Genomic DNA, 8,170 nt, shown 5'->3' with positions numbered 1-8,170 from the left:
CTACTAACTTGATCACCCACCTAGCCCTATCTCTTTAGCAAGCAGTGCACTCTTGTTATGCTTTACTCCTTATTTTTAAGTCTGTTCATTAGAGCAACTAGCTGAGCATAAGGTGCCCTCCACTATCAATGTGCATAATAATAAATAACTTCACTTACTAGGGCTTCCCTGGTGGTTCAGACATTAAAGAATCTGTCTGCAATTCAGGAGACCGGGGTTCAATCCCTGAATTGGGAATATCCCCTGGAGGAGGAAATGGCAACCCACTCCAGTATTCTTGCCTGGAGAATTCCATGGACAGAGGAGTTTGGTGAACTATAATCCACAGGGTCACAAAGAGTTGGACACGACTGAAGAACTAACACTTGCTTACACGGGCAGTAATTCAGCCCACAGAAATACCATCCATACTCGTACTACAGAGCCTTGTTCAACTTCCCCCAGGTTGACAGACAGCGTAACTCCCTCGTGCCTGCACACTCCAGGTGGGGAGAGATGCTCAGAGGTAGGGACTGGGCGTCATCTCTGGCCCTCACTGCAGCCTGGCACACAGCTGGTGCTCAAGGAAAGAGTGGATACAAAATCGAGATGCAGAAAAGAAGAGCAGAGAGGGATTTCTGGTCAGTCGTCTCTCCTGTGCTTTGTGGCGTGGAATTTTGGAGCTTTGGAGGGTAAAAAAATTGAGAGGCTTTGTCACCAGCAGAACCGCATTTTAAGGAATGGAAAGAATGGATGTATGTGTACGTATAACTGAATCACTTTGCCTGAAAATAATGCAGCATCATAAATAACGCCACTCCAATATAAAGTAAAAATTTCATTTAAAAAAATAAATGCTAAAGGATGTTCTTCACGATGAAGGGAAGTAACAACAGATAGGCACTGGATAAGAACTGCTCCTGAGGGGAGAGTCTTGTATTCCTTTCTTACGAAGGCGAGGAGAAGAGATTGTAAGTCACTGGTCAAAATGGACTATTAGCCACTAAATTTTCTACATGCTACAAGCCATCATGCGTTGGTGCTCAGTCACTCAGTCATGTCCAACCCTTTGAGACCATATGGACTGTAGCCACCAGGCTCCTCTGTCCATGGGATTTTCCAGGAAAGAATACTGGAGTTGGTTGTCATTTCCTATTCTGGGGGATCTTCCCAACCCTGGGATCGAACCTGCATCTCCGACACTGGCCGGTGGATTCTTTACCACTGAGCTACCTGGGAAGCCCACAGGCCACTATTTCTCAAGTTAGAGGTTCGTTATCTAATGATTTGAAAGATAGTCGGTTATCTAACGGTTTGAAAACAGCATGTTTTTTTCAGTATAATAGAGTAGAACGGACCAGAAAAGTATAAAACAGAAACACCTGTTTTAAAATAAAGACAGACACAATAAAATAAATGCCCACGTGCAAAATAATACCTTTCTAAAAAGCTACTAATGAAACTACAGCTCTTTATGCTGGGCAGTATTTTATACATCATACAAATGCCACTGTGACATTCTTCTTAAAGTTTAATGTTGATGAACTAGTCTCATTTTCCTAGGCGATGGGACCCATGTAACTTATTATCTCTTTTCTGATCTGCCTGTCAGGAGGTTATAAGTAAGTTTTTCTCAGTTACAGTACCTATTCTTATCTAGGTTTGGCTGATATAATAATATGTGCCCAATCTTTCATTCTTTGGCATTTGCTCATTTTCCCTTAAGTTTTATGGTATCTAGGTTTCCTTTCTTGCAATTTGTTTGAAGGTTAATAAATAAGAAATAGAAGTAGTTACTGATATAGGAAAAAATAAAAATGAATTAGAAAGGAGTTAGGGTCAAGAATCATTACCAAGATATTAAAAACCGGTATTTTTTTCTATTTAATTATTTTCAACGGGCACGTATCATTACTTTTAAATTCTTAAAGCTATTTTTAATTAGTTTATGATGAATAACAGGCATCAGTGATTGCTAGAAAAGTGTGAGTTTCCCCATTTTTCTAGAAATCAGTGAACCAGTCGGAAGATGTGAGGGTGGGACTGCCCTGGGGGTCCAGTGGTTAAGACTCTGAATTCCCACTGCACAGGGCACAGGTTCGGTGCCTGGTCGGGAGCATAGAATAAATAAAAATACTCTACAAAACAAAAGGAAATATTTTTTTAAAAAAGGAAAAGATGCAAGGGTGGCATGCTTTATATTTGTGTTTGCTACACAGTGCGGGGAGGATCTCACCCGGCTCCTTGAAAGAATTGTCATCTTTTTGTAGTTTCAGCACAAGTTAACATAGATGGAGAACTGTCAGCCAGATGGACTTACAAATTATTTGCTCAGAGTTTCTGGAGAGAGGGCAGGGTTGTCTGTAGGAGCCAAAGAAAGACTTTAGTACATCTTGAAATGTATTAATACTACAAAGTGTGAAATTATTATTTGCTTCAGTCATGTCCGACTCTGTGCAACCCCATGGACTGTAGCCTGCCAGGCTCCTCTGTCCATGGGATTTCCCAGGCAAGAATACTGGAGTGGGTTGCCATTCCCTTAGCCAGGGGATCTTCCTAACCCAGGGATCGATCCCAGGTCTTCTGCACTGCAGGCGGAATCTTTACAGTCTGGGCCACCAGGGAGACTGTGAAGTATGGATGTGGTTAATTTCATTGGTGTGGTCTGAACAAGCCTATTCTTGACCCCGCCTCCTCCTTTCTTGTCCAACAATGAGCGCAGCGGTGACCTTAGGGCACCAAGAGTGGAGAATGTAAGGTCCTGTCGGTCCAGTGTGCGCGTGCCCTGTTGATCCTTGCAGCTCCAGCACTGAGCACTGACTGGCTCCACAAGTGTGCATGAACGGGTGTGCGCTGCCCCCACCGGTGCGTGGTGTGCGGATCCATAGACGTGACCGTGAGCTGGGATTACCAGAATCCATCAGACACTGGGCAAGTTCTCTGCAGGCAGTGGGTCAGTCTCCCACGTGTCTGTAAACCATCAACGTGGAATTCAGGCAACCAGTGCTCACTAAAGCACATCCCCAGTGTGAACCACAGTGGCACGCAGGAGTTCAGTGATGACAACTGGCCTTCTTAGGTTTGATCCCACTAGATAAATTAACCCTGATGACTCTAGACTGGAAGTCGTGTCAAGGCAAGCCATGCCTGGAATATGACCACAGCATCAACTATCAGCCTTGCAAAATGAATATCTCCCTAAAGGCCCCACTTCCACCCACCCCTTCCTTGCCAACATCTACACTTCCTTCTAATGGCTTCTGAAGAACAGAATGAGAGCAACAAGGTGAGGTGGTAGGGAAGTGAGTTAGAATTCCAACTTTATCCTTTACTGATGATTCACTGGTGAACCTAATGTAATGGGTATTTCCTAACCTCTCTGAACCTCAGGTTCCTCTTCAATGACATGGATTTCATATTGACCCCAAGGCTGTTGGGAAGTGAAGTGCAGTATCTGTATGCACAGTGTCTAAGTATGTCTCTCCTTTCTCTTTGAAAGTCAAAAACATACAGCCTGAGCCCCAAGACTCCATGTGATCTGGCTCACCCTCTCCCTCACCCTCCAGGCACCAGGTTTCCCCCCTGACTTTTCGGACAGCCCAAGCACATTGCTGCCCCAGGGTCTTTCGTCTCTACTGCTGTTGCTTGCGGAGAAGGCAATGGCAAGCCACTCCAGTACTCTTGCCTAGAAAATCTCATGGACGGAGGAGCCTGGTAGGCTGCAGTCCATGGGGTCGCTACGAGTTGGAGGAGACTGAGCGACTTCACTTTCACTTTTCACTTTCATGCAATGGAGAAGGAAATGGCAACCCACTCCAGTGTTCTTGCCTGGAGAATCCCAGGGATGGCAGAGCCGGGTGGGCTGCCATCTATGGGGTCGCAGAGTCGGACACGACTGAAGTGACTTAGCAGCAGCAGCTGTTGCTTGAGGGCTTCCCTGGTGGCTCAGCAATAAAGAATCTGACTGCAATGCAGGAGCCATAGGAGACACGGGTTCAATCCTGGGTCAGGCAGATCTCCTGGAGGAAGGCATGGCAACTCACTCCAGTATTCTTGCCCAAAGAATCCCATGGACAACAGAGCCTGGCAGGTTATGATCCATAAGGTCTCAAAGAGTCAGACACGACTGAAGCAACTTAGCATACATGCATGCCGTTCTTGATCATTCTCCAGGTGTCCACGTGGCTGGTTCCTTCTTTGAAGGCAATCTTTTTACAAACTCCTCCTCCCCAGCAACCTGATCACAAATATAGATGGATTCTACTTTGTAGCTAGAGGCCAGATTCTCATCTCTAGTGGCCAAGTTTCTGTTCTTTGTGTGCTCTAGGAATGCCAGGCTGCTCTCAGCCAGCTGAAGGGTCCACGAGATGGGTGGATTAACAGGAAATTAGATCCTCATTAGAGAAAATGAAACACAAGCTCCTTATAGCCCTCAGTGTCTCTGGCCCCCCACCCCAGTCCTGCCCCACAGTGGAAGTGGGCAGAGAAGGGACAGAGAAGCTGGACCAGACAGAGCCTGAGGCTAGTGTTTGGAACCCATCTCCCTGATCACACAGCCTCCTCCATCAGCCAGCAAAGAGGCCCAGGGCCCACCTAGAAGCAACTCAGAGAGCAGTGCAGGTGCCCAGAAAGGACCTGCTTAGGTTCCTGGCTCCCAAAATGATGGCGCCTGGCAGGCCACAGTGAAGGGGCGATTGGGCCCTGGATGCCTGGCAGCTGGGGCAGGTTTCTGATGTCCAATCCCAAGAGCAAAGCCCAGACAAGTTATCTTATCACCTTCTGGAGGAGCCCCCTCTTGTCCAAGATCCTCCCTCACCTGCCACCTGCCTTTGGGGCTGAGATTTAACCTTGCTCTGCAGAAACTTCTGCCCTAGACCAGCATTCACACGGTCCCGGAGCGTCTCTCCACACGTGCTCACATAGTCCCAGACTCACACCTGCCTTCCAGTCCCCTGTACCCACTGTTCATGCCAGTGAAATGAGCACCTTCCCCGGCCCCTGCCACTCCATGCCTCTCTCATGAATCACTGGAAACAAGACTCCAGAGAGAATCGCCTTCTAGGCAGGGTCAAACCCACCAAACGCACATGTGTATTCAGGATCACCTGAAGATGCAGAAGGGTCATGCCCTGCTCCCCTAAACGCTGCCTCAATTTGCTTTTCCTCTTAAATAAGCTCCCGGAGAAAGACACACCTGTGCTTCCCACGTAAATGTGTAAATGCCCTTCCTGGGGTGGATAAGGGCTGGGGGAGACTTTCTGAAATTGTGAGGATGCTCCAAGAGGCTAAACCCAAGTTGCAGGGGGTGAGTCTGAACCTCTGTCCTCAGCAGACTGTTTCTGAATTAAACCTCAGCTGTTTGCTCATCCATTCAGATGTGCTAAACACCCCCTGACTTGTAACAAGGAGAAGATAAAGAGATTGGAATTGGTAATTCATCAACAAAAAGCTGCTGCACCAATCCCCTGACTCTTGTCCTGCCTCTTTTCTCCTTGATAGGACATGAGTGTCCAGGAAACCGCTCAGGTGTCCCTCGCCTTCCGAGGGTGAGAGCCACCCCAGTGTGAGAAGTTGCTGGTCTGGGTGCCCCAGCATCCAGGGGCACCCGTTGCTCCACAGACAAGCGTGGGACCCCTGAGCTTGGAGTCCCAGGACAGGGCACTCTTGGGCTGAACAAAGGGCTTTCATGTCAGGGATCATAGACTGAAATCATGTCTGCCTGTCTAGCCAGAAGACAGGGATCTGCTCTGCGAAGCCCCCTCCAGGTTCACCCGGGGTCACCAATCTCAAGGGTAGGAATAGGGATGCCCTCTCCTTCACTCCCAGCTCCCTCTCCGTCCTACAAGATTCTAGATGCTCAAGACCAGGTCCATGCAAGGGAGACTCACCATGCAGCCCCGAGGTGGTGGCCATGGAGCGGGCGCACTGGACCCGAAACCCCGACTGTCCCGCGGCTGCGCTAGCGTCTGCACTGGCTTATTCAGCCGCCGGGCTAATTCCATCTCGGCTCAGCTCCGTCTGGACGTGCCCGCCCCTGCCTGCTGCTGCTGTCTCCTCCCCCATCCCTCGCTGGGCCACCCGGCCTCCTCCGGCTGCTGCGCCCTGGGCGCACCGGCCGCTAGTCGCGCCACGTGAAGGAATAAGCGCGTTCCCGCCAGCGGGTTGAGTCTGGGTCACGCTCGGGTTAATGAAGCTGAGGGGCCAGACCGTAAGACTGCGGCTCTCCCTGCCCTGGGCGCTGCCTCCTAACCTGGTTCGGGTGTGAGCATTCAGCAGGATTATCTCTTGAACCGTCTGCCTGATTAGTTTCCAATCCCGCCCAGAAACCCTGCTTCCCACCGCCCTGTCGCTGATCGCCTGGGTGGGGGTGGGTGCTTCCCCGCACACCTGCCTGCACTGTACCCGCCACCAACTGTCCCCCACCTTTCTCGAGACTAAAAGGAGCAAAATTGGAGGAATCTCGCCCCAGGGACAGGAAGAGGAGCTGCAAGTGGTAAGGGGAGGGGCAGGTTTTAGAAAAGCTTCCCAGGGAGACTGTGGGACCAGTTGAGAAAACAGATGTTGAAAGCTCGATCCTAGGAAAAAAGAGGAGCTCAATCTCTCTGGAATGGCTTTGGTACCTAGCCATGGGCAAGGGGATGGAAAAGAAGACCTCCAAAGGGCCATTCTGCATGATGAAATCTACAATTCCAAGATGCCCCTAAGGTAAGCGAGTGCATTAATATCAGGGACCCAGACAATGAAAAGGTATTATGTTAACACATATGTCAAGTTGGCTCTGTATGACCACAGACTTTCCCATCTCCCATGCTGATAAGGTGGGCTGGTGGGACTGCTCGCCACTTTATGCACGCATGTTCAGTCACGACGTCATATCTTACCCTTTTGGAATCCCATGGACTATAGTCCATCAGGCTCCTTGGTCCATGGGATTTTTCAGGCAAGAATACTGGAGTGGGTTTCCATTTCCTCCTCCAGGGGATCTTCCTGACCCAGGGATCAAACCTACATCTCCTTCACTGAAGGCGGATTCTTTATTGCTGAGCTACTGGGGAAGCCCCTCCCTACTTTGTACATTATATCAGTTGATGATGAACCTGAGACAGTAAAGGGAGTCGGGAGCTGAGCAGAAGGAAAACCAGAAACAGCATGTGCCCACCCCAGCCCATCCCTGGCGGGCTATGTCCTGGCTGCCAGGAGTAATCAAGGCTGATATGGATACAGACATCCACTCCCTCAGCACCCTTCTCAGAGCCTTCCCCAAAAGAATGAGTTCTAACAACCATTCTATGTTTAACCTCCTGTGTACCCATTTCACAGATGAGGAGACTGCAGTGTAAAGGTCAGGCCCCATATCTCTGAGGGCTGAGCTCACTCCGGAGTCTGTGCTCTAACACTTGGATCCTGACTCCTTTCTCTCCCAGACACGCCCTTCACTCACTTCCAGGAACCCTTCCGTATGTGTTTCCAATGCCAGGAGGCCTGGAAACACTTCCACCTTGGTTCATCTCTTCTCTCTCTCCACATACTCCCTGAGACTCTTCCTCAGATTCTCACTTTGGGGTACTGTCCCATCTGGTCTGAGGGTGACAAGACAGAGAGTCCTGAGAGAAGACTCTTGAGAGTCCCTTGGACCGCAAGAAGATCAAACCAGTCAATCCTAAAGGAAACCAACCCTGAATATTCTTTGGAAGGACTGATGCTGAAGCTGAAACTTCAATACTTTGGCCACCTGATGTGGAGCCAACTCATTAGAAAAGACCCTGATGCTGGGAAGGATTGAGGGCAGGAGGAGAAGGAGGTAACAGAGGGTGAGATGGTTGGATGGCATCACCAACTCAATGGACATGAGTCTGAGCAAACTCCAGGCAATGGTGAAGGACAGGGAAGCCTGGCGTGCTGCAGTCCATGGGGTCACAAAGAGTCAGACACAACTGAGCAACTGAACAGCAAGAGCTGGGACCAGAGGCAGATCCACCTTGGAAAGCGTGTAGAGTGGGAGAGCTCCTGGTTCACATCCCACTATGTTTCTCCTTCAGCATCCTATTTACCCTGCTCCCTGACGTTTTTTTTTAAATCAAAACATGCAATTTTTCAAGTTTAGCTTTTTCCTTGGTAGCGAATCGTCCTGTCAGTAAATACGAGGAGAACTCGGGCTATGGGAGCACTGGGAAATTGGCACCCCCTGTTG

Source organism: Bos taurus, chromosome 5, assembly GCF_002263795.3.
Source record: "Bos taurus isolate L1 Dominette 01449 registration number 42190680 breed Hereford chromosome 5, ARS-UCD2.0, whole genome shotgun sequence".
In the NCBI taxonomy this organism is placed as follows: domain Eukaryota; kingdom Metazoa; phylum Chordata; class Mammalia; order Artiodactyla; family Bovidae; genus Bos; species Bos taurus.
Note: the sequence above shows the minus strand (reverse complement) of the source record.